This window comes from Argentina silus (assembly GCF_951799395.1).
Source record: "Argentina silus genome assembly, chromosome: 1".
Classification (NCBI taxonomy): Eukaryota; Metazoa; Chordata; class Actinopteri; order Argentiniformes; family Argentinidae; genus Argentina; species Argentina silus.
In genome coordinates this window covers 35,165,297-35,179,551 of record NC_139655.1, presented here as the reverse complement: position 1 = coordinate 35,179,551, position 14,255 = coordinate 35,165,297, and positions in this window count along the sequence as shown.

Sequence of the window (14,255 nt, the reverse complement as noted above, 5' to 3'; positions counted from 1 at the left end):
TAACGTTTCGTGTACGTTTTCTTCTCTGATTAAATAGCGTTTGGTTCATGTCAGCGTCTTTCAATGATTTTGTCTCTAAAGCCGGCAGACACGATTCCAGAGTTTTTTCCCGAGTTCGCACTGACATTTACGTATCTGCTGTAAACGCCTTCTCACAGTGTTGGTCAACGACATGAAGATGTTATGTTTTTAGGTTTTTTTCTCGGCGCATGAGAAGACTGACCAGCGCCATTTCTGTTATGTGCTGGCAATGGACAAACATTGTCTGGGAGGTTGAGAGAGAGAGGGGGGGGGGGGGGCTCGTTCGCATCGTCCAGTGTGAGCTACCAAACCGCTGGTGGAAGTTGCTATTGACTATTGTTAAATACCTTGACTTCATTCACTCATGTTTCTCTTAAACGGAAGGTTGAAACAACTTGATACATGTCATGAAACAAATGTATTGTATGATATCATTATGAAAAGTAGGTCATTGTCGAGCTGTTTCTTTACAAAAGGCGCTTGGATGACCATTTGCTGTGCATTTCTTATTCAGTTTCCTAAGTCTCTAACAGGGGTCTCCAACCCGTCGATCGCGAGCTACCAGTAGCTATAAGTAGCTCGTCAAGCAGTTTTGAAAGCACATAACACATTTTTTTCGCGCTGAAACACAAAAATTCCCGCAAATAATCAGAATGCTTGCGGCTTCCATCGTAGAGTAGCGGCGAGCCGCACTTAGCGGTGATCCCACCCCTGATTGGCCATGGTTGGCTGAAACACATCTGCCAACCTGTCCGTGTTAAACAACAATCGCGTACAATACAGTCTTTCGAACTTGAAGCTGGGAAAGAGTAATGTGAGCGCCGTGGAGCAGTTTTAAGCTAACTAGCTAGCAGAAGCCAATTTCGTTTGAACACGAATGCCGAGGCAGTGCCAGGCAAAATTAACATTTTCACCAGGAGTGGGAGAATTAGTTTTTATTTTGTTGTGTCAAAGGAAAGTGTGTGCTTCATTTGCGGTGCTGCCGTTGCTGTTGGGAAAAGAAGGAACGTCGAGCGCCACTATCGTCGTCGCAACGGAGGTCTCGTTTAAAGAGGCACATTTTTTTGGCCAAGAACAAAGTCATTTACCGACGGTAGCATTGTCAAAAATGCCGTGACACATCGCCGAGACATTGTTCAAAGACCACAAGAACGGGACAGAAATCTTGTCCGCCATATGGGACGTTCAACTTGATGGTGAACGCCGTTGCTCTGAGGATTTCTGCCCTATAAGGAGACGTTCAACAACAGCGAGAACGGGGTCTAGGTATATGCTCTTGGTTTTTGATCCAATGCGACGTCGTCAGTTGATACTAGCGACACAGCTCAGTTAGGCTTGGACAGGAGTTTGAGGAACATTCAGTGACTTTCACAAACTGGAGCCCTGTGTGGCATTCGTCAGCAATCCCTTCATGGAGGTGGACATATCTGAAGTGTCAGAAACATTGAGTGAAGCTTTTGATGTGGATGCTACAGACTTGGAACTGGAAATAATAACATTGCAAAACGACGTCGCGCTCAAATCGCATCACTCTGCCCCTAATTTTTGGAGCCTTGTTGATAATGGAAAATACACCAACATCTGCATAGCTGCACAGAAGTCAGCTTCTTTGTTTGGCTCAACATACCTGTGTGAATCCAGCTTCTCTGGCATGAACATCATCAAATAAAAATATAGAACACGCCTCTCTAATGAACACCTGGCTGACTCTGTGTAAACATGTCTGGATACACTCCAAACGACAAAGCTCTGGGAGACAGCATGTAGTGTCAACCCCTCTCACTAGCATGGCAAATATACCCTTATTTCCTGTAAATATCAGAATTCTAATACAGATGAATAGTTCATTTGGTAGCCTAAAAGTTTTTTTTATTAACTATTATTTCCCCTTGTCTGCCCTTGTCTTTTACAGAAGGTGGAGAGGAGAGCAGAGCATGTGGTGTCAACCCACTCAGGGGGGAGAGGAGACAATAGTAGGAGAATGTGTTTTTGGAAGCTTGAACATGCAGTGTCATCAAGCCTGTCATTAGTAAGTCTCATGGTAAAAAAAGAAAAAGGTTGGAGACCCCTGAGTAACACACTACCATGGATAGCAAGCTAGATGTCTGGTTTGTCAGGCATACATTAAAGTTAGAGCATACATTGCTGTCCCAGCATACACACCCCTTTCAGTAATGTCATTATGATGATCTGCCTAGCTTTCACATGCATACTGTATAGTTCTCTAGGCTACAGCTATAGTTTAGCTGTGAAAATGTCGCCCATGGGGCTAACTGTGATGATAACGTTGTTAGTTATTCAACGAAAATAGTTGCAATCACTCGCAAACCACATGGTGTTGACGAAACCTTTTTGTGTATTGATTTGATCTCATGGAATATTCGTAGCCAAGCTCTGATCTATCCATCCATGTCTTGAGACTAGATGGCAGGGCAGCACATTCAACAGCTGTCGCAACCAGCAGCAGTGTTGTTTCTGTTGTATTTTGCAACAGCTTAGTTCGAACGTTCAAGTTAGACTAGCATTCATCAAAACAGTTAGCATTTTGGTCTGATGATTTGCATTTTGGCAGATGATGATAGTGACACCGCTATAGCTAGCATAATTAACATAATTACGTATCCCAAATTGAGTACTGTTGTTTGGTGTGTGTATATGCAGCGTTTTTTGATCTACAGGTCAAACCAAAGATCCTCATAGAAACCATGGAGTTATGGAGTTTCTGGAGTCATCCATTGACCGCTGCACGAACACATCTGATATATTATTCAGGTGAAAATGACTTTCTCAAGGAACTCATGTTGGTCTTGGTTACAGCAGCGTGTCATTTCAGTCAATGCAGAACAACAACCAAACATATCCAGTGCAGGGGAGGCTGGTGGAGGTAGAAACAGAGGACGGGCTCATTGTAATGCATGGAACAGAATGAGCTCGTCCTCCAATTTCTACCTCCACTGATCCAGTGTAGTGGTCTCTATCTGGCCCAATCATCCACAGTTAAACCCAAATCATTAAAAGTGAAGCATGCTGGAGAGAAAATAACGGAGGAATTACCCTCACAATTATTTTGAGACACAAGAACGTAACCTTGATTTGTACACTGGAATTCATTTTGTCAATGTTTTAATTACAAATCATTGTGAATTATCTTACTATGCCTTGAAAATAACAAATAAGAGTACTGCCGCCTTTTGAAAACAAAAGCCTCTGTGGATATGCCTTTCTGTTGACATCACTTTTTACACAATCCATCATTTCTAGGCTTGCCATGATTTTGCTAATGGTAACAATTTCCATAATATTTGTATGTCTTGGTCCATAGGAATTAATTTAACTATGAATGGAGAGTGGAGAATAGTGTTTGTACACCTGTCATTGCAACAGCCCTTGCAATGTTGCCCATAGCTTCAAAGAATGATACATGGTCAATCTTTGTCTGTGCTTATACACAAGGCTGAATAAAGCCATTCTTAGTTAAGCTACTAGTACTAGGAAAGACCCATCTGTAAGTAATTCTGGTGCTAGTGTGAAAACGTGTTCTTTATTTGAAAGAGAATACAAACTACTTCTTTCTTTTAGCTAGATGGTTCATATTGTAGTAGAAGTGTAGTGAAGACATGGTCATTCCCCCCTGGAACCATAAAAGAAAACATGTTCCCAGGCACTAAGGCAAGGGTTTAAACAAAAAAAGTAGGGTATATAGAAAAATAATATTCCCGCAAGTTGAATTGTAATACTTTTATTAAGTGATAAATCTAGAGTAGACAAAAAATAAGTACTGATTTTAATGAGTACAGTACAGATAATAGCCTGTGTATGGGGCAAGCACAAGCACTGTACTATACACAGTCCTGAGATGAGAAAAAAGGGGTTATTGATGGATCTACCAAAGGTATCCCTTTATTATTACAACTAACAATAAGGAGTTCTAGGAGTTCCGAGTTGTTGTTGGTTCTCCTAGGTTGATTTCCGTCCAGGCCATTCTCTCTGTGACCAAGGCCCTCTCTGCCTTATCCTCCTCCTTACTAGTGCCAGGCCTAATTTGAAAGATCAAGCGTAGCACCTGGAGCTTGGATTTAAAGGTTTGGTGGTCAGAGAGAAGTTGCTGATGCTCTTTGTGTTCCGAGATCCCCAGGCCCCCAGACCCCCAGGGCACGGTGCTCATCGATGATCCTTCTTGAGCTTGTCCAGGGCTGCTGTGGCGTTCTCCAGTTTTTGCAGTCTGGTCAAAAAGTCCTGCAACTGGCTGAAGATGTTCTCCGTCTCAGCCAGCTGTTTGACGACAACCTGCTCCAGTACCCCATAGGCATCCCTTGCCTCCTTCAGCTCCTTAGCTAGCTGGCTGCGCTACTCTACCACCCTCTGTTGACCAGAGAGGGCAGCAACAAGGTCGCTGAGGAGTTTTTTTGCTCTTTCTCTGCTCCTCATCAGTCACCATCTGATTTGCTCTCAGCTTCAGTGTGTAGCTGGAGCACTGCATCTGTTTAAGAGAGGCATGCAGCTCGTCGATCCTGCATGCAGTGTTGCTATCCATAGTAAGCTTCTCATGTTCAGACTGCAGGGCTTGGTGGTCAGCAGCCATTGTCTGGAGTACGGTCTGGAGGGTCTGATGCTCAGAGAAATGTTCATGATGCCCAGAGTTCATCAGACCCTGGTGCTCGGCCATTAGAGAGTGTTTGGAGAGGAGGTCTTTACTCTCAATCACCAGGGCCTGGTGCTCCGACGACACCCCCTGGAGCTCCAACCTCAGGACCTGAATGAATGATAGAGTGAATGAATGAGAGAATGAATGAATACTTTATCAATCCCCAATGGCAAAATAGTCTTGCCAGATATCAGTATCATATCAGATCAGATAGATAACAGAACACACACATGGAGGGTTTATCTTAGGTCTTGATTCCCTTTGTAAATAACTGTAAACACTCAGTAAATCTGGCCTAATGCATCACAGTCATTGAAATATCTTACTTGTTTAGCGGTGGTCTCAGCCTGGAGGCTGTCAGTCAGCTGTGCGTTCAGCTCTTGCAGCTCTCCGATCCTGGTTTGGCTATCCATTGTCAGCTTCTCAGAGCGTTTCCACTCTGCCTACAGGGATGACCTAACTTTACGCTGGGAGATGATACTCTTCTCCAGGGCTACAGTCTTCTTATAGAGCTGTTGGTCCCAGTCCTTGAGCTGGTCTGAGATTTTCTCTGGCTCTGCCATCTCTATGGCCACAGCCTCCTCCAGCTCAGTGCAAACCTCTCTGGTAACCTTTAGCTCCACAGTCAGTCTGTCACATTCGTCTAGAGCCATCTTCTGCCCAGAGAGGGAAGCCTGGAGTTCGCCCCGGAGCTTTCTGCTCCGACCCTGTTCTTCTGATAGTTCAGAGGCCATCTGAGTAGCTCTCACACTGACCTCAGAGAGACTCGCATTGCTATCTGCATTTTGCTCTTGCAAGGCCTGCACTTCACAGCTAAGGGCCTGCTTCTCTGCAGTCTCCTTCTGGAGCCCCTCTTGCAGCTGAACTCCTTTCGCCCTCTCCACGTCCATGGCTGTGGTCAACTCCAGGAGCTCCCTGCCTGCCCACAGCAAGCAGTTTTGAGCTCCCCCTGGAGCTTTATGGTCATGCTCTGACCCTTTTTCAGCTCTGAGGCCATCTTGTTGGCTCTCATCCGGATCTTGAGGTAGCTGCACTGCCCCTGGTCCAGCAACGTCTAGAGAATGACTTTGGTTGCCCTCTCCTTTTCCAGAGCCTTTCTTTGTGAAGCAAGCTCGGAGTCCTTGCCACAATTCTGAGGTCGGTTATTTGGGGGGGAGACAAATGATCACTCTAATCACGTACCAATAGCTATAATAGTTATTGAGTTATAATAGCTATCAACTCAATATGAATTTAAATTCAAGCTCTTAACTCTTGACATTATGCTGTACATAACACTGGGTAATTACTTAGTAAATACAGTACGGTAACTGTTGTGTACAGTATGCACAGTGTAACAAGTGTTGATTTATAATTGCTATAATATACAGCAGTAACCATAACATAAGTACATTCTTAGTACACTGTAATTAGTACACAGTTATGAGAACACTATGAAGTGTTATGGAATGATTCTTACCGCTTTGCTAACGGCTTGAGGGGACTTGGACTTGGAGGCCTTGTCGCAACCCTCAGTAGACACGTCCTTTCCACTGAGTCAGGCTAGCCGTCACCAGCACACTGGAAGACACAAGCAGAGGGAGTGTCATGTTGGATGTCTCTGGAAACAGAGGATTTGGACTTCTCTCTCTGCTCCTCACTTTGCTCCTGGTGAAACATGAGAGAGATGTTTCTAATGTTTCTAGTATGGATCCAGGTGGGGGTCAATTCACACGCTTTCAGTTCACACAATTCAGAGAGTGAAGTGAAATTCAATGAAACAATTGAAAAATCCCCAAGGGCAATTTACAATTCCTAAACATAATATAAAATCACTTCTGAATTGACCTCTCCTCATCACAATCCTAGGGAAGAAACATCACATGACAGAGCCATAGTAAACATGGTGGCTACTCTCCGATTCATCTCTCCTCGTCACCATAACGGGACTTGAGACACTATAGATGAATGGTGTAGGAGAATATGGGTTAAATGTCTTCTGCAGTAGTTGTCGTCAAAACAGTTGTTTTAGGGTTGGCTCTTCATTCTGATATGTCTTATCAACTACCTCAGGCTTCTCTGATCTCTGGCTTTGTACACAGTAGCTAGTCATATCGTTGGTGTAATTGTAGGATTTTGAGGGCTCTTCTTCGATGTCCTCTGCAATGGAGGCCTCTGAATCTCTCTCTGCTCCTCAACAGAGTCCTATAGGGTACAAGTAGATGTATCTAATGTTAGTATGGGGCCTTAGAAGCAACCCATCAAAAACCCACTTTGAGCATATATAAATCAAATCAATTATTATTATCCTTATTATCCTCAATCCAGGAGAGTAACTCTCACCAGTTGTTTGAGGGATGCCTGTCTACTGGTACAGGACTTGTCCTCTCCCATAGCTGGTGTCTCCAAGGCTCTCTTGCTCTGGGCAGAGGAGGCAGCCTGATCATCTGCACTATGGTTGGAGAAGGCAGACGGCTGGTCCTGCAGGTCCTCAGCCATAGAGACCTGTTCCTCAATCTCCTCAGCAATGGCGGTCTCAGAATCCTCTTCTGCTTCTGATCCCAGTCCTGAGGTAGAGGTATATGTTATCAAGAGGCCTGACTTAGAGCATCTTCACCCACCACTAAAACAAATGACAGTTTTGAATGAGCCACTATACTATGAATAAAACCTCACCAGTTTATGAGGGGATGAGTCTTCACTCTTTGAGGGCTTGCCATCTTCCTCAGTTGGTTCCTCCACTGCCTGGGCAGAAGAGGCAGTCTGGTCACTGTGACTGACTGGACGAGGCAGAAGACTGGCTCTTGATGTCCTCGGAGATTGAGGACTGGTCAGAAATCACCTTGGCGATGGAGGAGTAAGACTCATCCTTCTGCTTCTCATCATAGTCCTAGGGAAGAGGTATCTAACATTAGTATTGGCTGGGCACATAGTGTAGGTGTATGACACTGAAATAAAATCTTCTTTGCTTTACTAATCACAATCAATCCAATAGGGAAAATCTCACCAGGTTTTTGAGGGATGACTTCCCACTCAGAGAGGACTTGTCATCAACCTCAGGTTTGTCCTTTTCTCTCTGGCTGTGGGCGGAGTAGCTAGCCACATCACTACTGTTAATGTAGGACTATGATGGCTCTTCCATCTCCTCAGCGATGGAGGACATAAATGCTTCTTTCTGCTTCTCTGATCAAGGATCCCCTTAGCTTTGGAGGAGTGTGACTCATCGTGCTTAGAGGACTTGTCATCGACCTCATGTTTGTCCTCTTCTCTCTGGCTGTGGGTAGAGTAGCTAGCTATGCCACTCCTGGAAATGTAGGACTTTGATGCCTCTTCCATCTCCTCAGCGATGGAGGACATAGATGCTTCTTTCTGCTTCTCTGCAGATCCCTGGGGCAACAGGAGGCAGAGCATATCTAACATTAGTATGCACATTATTTTAAAACAACATATTTACCTTACCTATAAATAGACTAAAAAGAGGGTATTCTAGAATGACACCTGGTCCTTGACGTCTGCAGTGATTGAGACCTCTGCTATTGAGGAGTTCTGTATGTCTTCAATTTCCTCTGCAATGGAGGACGAAGACTCCTGGACCTACTCTATATCCTTAGCTTTAGAGGATGCCGGCTCTCTCTGCTTGACTGCAGAGAGGTTAGAGGTATCTAATGTTAACATGGGGCCACTCATAGAGCATCATTGCCTACCGCTCTTGCAGAAGGAGATTTTTAATCTCAATGAGGCAACCTATATAAATAAATGACACAAATTAAAAATCCAATGTTTGAGACGTATGGTAGGCTCCTTGCTATAGGAAGGAGACGCAGACATTTCAATGCACACACCGAAATCTTAGAGAAACTTTACCTTTATAAAGTGGGAGATCCTCCAATAGAGCTCAAAATCCCCTCAAAATCTGAAAGCACTTCAAGAAGACAATGTGCAACATTAGAACATAGCCTTTTCTTTCTCAAAAGGTGTACACCAATAACCACAGTTAACATGAAGGGAAATAACGTTTTGTTCAAAGCTACCTTCATGAATGGGCAAACTCAGGACATCCCCAGTTGTGTTGTGGCAGCTGGTCTCACCATGATTAGAACACTAAAAGGATAGAAAGGAATAGATCACATACACCAAGACCAGACAAGCAGAACAAAATGTTTCTGTTATACTGTATTCAGTCAAATAAGGCTCTTCACTGTTCTATTCACCTTGTCAATCATCACACACTTTGTCCAACAATGCACTCAGAGCACAGCTGTTACTGGACTATGAGTTCCGACAGTATCAACCTGTGATAGATACTGAAGACAGAAGCTAGATAGATATTCCTGAATTACCTCCTCAGTAGGAGGCTTTATTGTTCTCCTGGCTGTTTCGGCCTTCAGGCTGTGGATCAGCTTCTTCTGATGAGCCAGATGTACAAGCAGGACACCGTTTTGGTCAGCCTCTTTGTTCATGAACTGCGGCTGCGGATCACCACACACAAATGGATTATGGACTGTAATATCATGGTTTTCACGGAAACCTGGCTCAACAGCGAGGTACCCGACAACGCTATCGAGCTAGCAGGGCGCTACGTTCTCCGAGCAGACAGAACAGCGGGTGACTCCGGTAAGACCAGAGTTGGAGGTTTGTGCATCTATGTGAACAAGACGTGGTGCACGGACACTACCATCACCGAGAGTCACTGCTCAGCTAACCTGGAGTTTCTCATGGTTAAGTGTAGACCTTTCTATCTGCCCAGAGAATTCACGTCAACTGTTATCACGGCAGCCTATATCCCCCCGGATGCTAATGCTAAGATTGCTATGAAAGAACTGCATACTGCCATTAGCAAACAACAGACTCTGCACCCTGAGGCAGCCTTCATTGTCGCGGGTGACTTCAATCACTCCAATTTAAAGACTGTACTGCCCAAATTCCACCGAAATGTCTGCACCTAGGTGACAACCTACCAACCCCTGCACCCCCTGCGGCTGTCACCCTACTGAACTCGAACCCTGCACCTAGGTGACAACCTACCAACCCCTGCACCCCCCCCCCGGACAATTGCACTACTCTTACAGTATTCACACTTGTACAACCTGCTCTTACTCCATACCACTGCTCTTCTGTACATATCTGTCTATACTGTTCATAATCTGTCTGTACTGTTCATAATGTACATATTCCTATATTTTCTTTAATACTACTGTTAATACACCGCACATATCTGTACATACCTGTTTATACTGTTCATACGGCATTCCATATTATATTTATTCTGCTATCTACCCTAATGCTACTGTTAATACATATATACTGCTAGATTGCATTGCCTATACAGCTCATATGCTGCTACACTGTTCATACTGCAACCTATTTATTCTACTTATAATGCCACTGCTAATTCATATACTGCTTACACTGCACTACTTGTACTATACTGCACTACTTACTGCTCATATACTGCACTACCTGTATATACTGTTCATTGCACTTTCTGCTTTTTTGCACTTCTGGTTAGACGCTAACTGCATTTCGTTGTCTCTGTACTTGTACTCTGCACAATGACAATAAAGTTGAATCTAATCTAATCTAATCAAGGGGGCCAGTTTAATAGCCTGTTTGTAAAAAGAGAACATAGCACAATAATAAGGGTCTAATTATAGTTGACTTTGAGCCACACAATATGACTTGTTTAGCTAAATAAAGGCTTCATATTGAATATGAAGATACAGGACAGTTAGCACTCGAATTGGAAACTTCTTTCTCTCAGTCTTCTTTGCTTTCTTTGGCTTATCCTGTGAACAACATTAAGTGGCATTTGACAGTATTTGAGTATGAGTGACTTATGACATCACTAGGTCATAAGGGTCCTTCAATGTTAAAATTGGCGTTTATCTTCAAAAGTAATGAGCAAGTGAATTTGTAATTTGGTCTTGATTTAGGGTTAGGCTTAGAATGCTTACTGTAGCCATAAAGTTAGAAGGTTAAAGAGTAACTTTGCGGTGACTCTATAGCCTGAACATGTTTTACCAGTCAGTGGTGGCCAGCGCAGTGCTGTACGCGGTGGTATGCTGGGGGGGCAGCATCAAGGAAGGTGACACCAAGAGGCTGAACCAGCTTACTAGGAAAGCTGGTTCTGTCCTCGGTGTCACCCTGGACACTGTGGAGGTGGCCAATAGGAGGATGAGGTCCCAAACTGCTGGCCATCATGGACAATCCCTCCCATCCCCTACATCACACTGTGGCAGAGCAGTGTTGCACTAAGGAGCGCTATAGGAGGTCTTTTCTGCTTGCCGCAATAAGACTGTACAACTCCTCCTCCTCCGGCTGGCTCGATCGGGGTGATCAGAGTCAAGCTGGGGGTTGTTAAATCATACTGGACTGTTGTTACTGTATATAATGTTAATAATCACAAGTCTATTTTATTATATTATTCTATTGTCACTTTATTTTGTTGTGATGTGAGCTGCTATAACGGCTTAATTTCCCCTCGGGGATCAATAAAGTACCTATCTATGTATCTATCTATCTCTATCTATCTAGATGCTACTCATTGGGTAGCACGAAGCAAGGGCACAGAAGCCCCCAAATAAGCATCCAGGATATTAGGATTGATATAGGACTGAGGTTTTAGGTGGGGCACAACATAACTATTCAATGCTGGCCTGCATATTCTTCTGTATGCAACCTGACCTATGAGTTTGTATTTTCACTCTGAGAGTATGAATTAGGCTGTTTGAGAGAAGCTTTGAATCCTAAGCCACCTGCCCAGTGATGAGTACATGTTGTTTGAAGCACAGTAGACCAACATCACTACATCACTATAGCAGGTATCAAAGCTGTGTGCTGGAAAACCTTCTTCGTGCTTAGGATTCAAAGCTTCTCTTAAACAGCTAGATAATAGGTAAAGTTATGGGTGGTGGTGCTCATTTTGAATTGAACTTTTCACTTAAATATAGTTTTATAGTTAATTTGCATGTTTTTTTCCCCCAGAAGGTGATCTGCTGTTAAATTACAAAAATGTGATCCCATCAATATCCTGCAAGACAATTAAAAATCCTATTGGAAAAGCAAAAACATTTAAGAACGAGGCATAAATATGACAGTGGCAGACATGTTTGGACACAAAACAAAACTTCAGCCACAATAGGTGAGCAACATGCAACAATAGGCCGGTGAGATGGCGACATAATATTATGGATTTACATATTAATTATTATTTAATAACAAATTGATTGAAACCAGCAGTCAAGCTCGAAGTTTGGACAGTATAAATAATGTAGTGACCCTCTGACATGCTACCTGTGAACTAAGGGGGTGGATCTCCATAATACAACAGTAAAACTATGGGAACAACGCTGACCCTAGCTTGTGTTGTTGCCTTTCGATGGTGTTTGAATCAATCTTGTTTGAAATAGTGTGTTTATTCGGCATGGCCTACGGTCACAACCTATTTGTGCTTAATTCAGATTAATTCGAAACGTTCTACCCTAGTCTGAAAACGTACTAAATGAATGGCGCAAATTATCTGCGGATCGACCGAGGTTGCTATGGTCACCCTGCTGTAAAAACCATCTTACCAGCCAATGCTGGAACCAGTTTACTGAGAGCAGGCTGGTACCAGGGTGTGTTTTTAGACATGGTTTTGATGGTAGCTGGTTTGATGCTGGTCGCAAGCTGGAACCAGCTGGTTAACCACCTTTCAAGCTGGAACCAAGCTGGTTGACCACCTTCTATCTGCCAGTTTGGTTTTACCATCTACCAACTCGCAGGTTTTGTTTCACCATCTACCAACTTATAGCTGTTTTCAGCTTTCATAATATTGTTTTACAGTTGTAGCCATTTTAAAATGTACAAATTCCTGTGCATTATGTTGATTCATGATTGCATCATGCCTTAACATCAAAGGAAGCATGCAATAAATGCCCAAAAGAAGGAGTTGTTTTGATGCCACATTAATGTGTAATGTCAACAGTAGTTCCCAGCAGGCGAATATGTGTGAGTCATGTTGCGAAACTGAACAAGCCACAATTGTTACTGACTGCGAAAGAAAAATTGTGTGTGACTGTGTGTGTGTGTGTGTGTGTGTGTGTGTGTGTGTGTGTTACTTATGTTAAAGTACAGTTTTTTGTATGCGCACCCTTGCCACAATATTCACATAACATGTAACATAACAATAACAAAACAACACATAAAAAACACAGTTAAATACAGAAATCAATACATCATATAATATCACAATATATTAGGGGAAACAATCATATCCTTCACCAAGGAGGTTCTCAATTAACACCCTAAATTGCCAGAGCGGCACCAGAACATCCAACTTAAATGTTTTCTGTAGATTGTTCCAGCACTGAGGTGCACCATAACTAAAAGTGGATTTACCCAATTCGGTGGAGACCCGAGGAACCACAAGAGTTAACCAACTCTGAGAACGAGTTAGGTTATTTATGTTCTTGAATTTCAATAATGAGGTTAGGCAAGATGGGAGTTTATTCAGTAGGGCTTATACACAAAAAGGGAGCAATGAAGAGATCTATGGGACTTTAATGAGGTCCAGCCAACCTTTGAAGAATGCAATGATGAATATTAAAACTATCACCTGTGATAAAGCGAAGGATGCTATGGTAGATGGCATCCAAAGGTTTAAGAGTAGTATAGTCCAACAGTGGTACAAACAGGTAAAAAAACCTTTAAAATTCTGATTTGCATAAAAATATTATTTCATATTCTTGATCAGCTGGCCATGCTGAGTGATATAAACTTAGTCTTAACATTAGAGACATTTTGCTCATTTAAATGCTTATAACTAACACATGTTAAAGGGACATACCACTGTAGTTTGACATGTTTATCACTCTTACCTTGATTGGAGTTCATTCCTCATAACCTTTTTTATATTAGTATTGTAAGTCTGAATAACACCAAAGTCACCACATTTCATCAAAATATCATTGTGACGACAATGATTGCACTTTGGTTTTGACAAATGTTGCTCCATTGTGCGACTGGTTAATCCTGTATAATTCTGATAATCCCATATGCATATCACACAATGGAACAACATTTCAAGTGCAATCATGATATTTTGAGTGTTATTTCTAGTTGTATAACTATGTAATGTCGGTGATGATTTGGCAAATATATCTCAAAAACTGAACAAGATATATATATTAAAAAAAAAACTTTTGAGGAATTAACTCCAAACAGAGAGTGATAAAGGACCCACATGATCAGGCTGAACGCTGTATGAACCGTATGTACAGTATGAAAACTCAGTGAGTAGTTACAGTAGCTTCTTAAAATGTGCTCAGAATAATAATAATCTATTATAATAATAAGTATGCAAGAGAATGGGTTGTGCTGCTGGCACACCTAAAAAGATAAAGTATTTTACGGCTCCATCTCTGTCACTGTCAATGTCTTCTTCTTTGCTTTATTCAAGTCCTGTATTTTCTGGGACACAAAGTGTCCCACCCTGCCTCCCTTGGTCTACAGCTTCCCTTCATCAAGGTTCTTGCCACAAACCCACTCAATGAAATAACCTTGAAAAATAAAAACATCACAATCAGAACGACTGAAATGTCCTCAAAATCCAATACAGCCAATGCAGTAG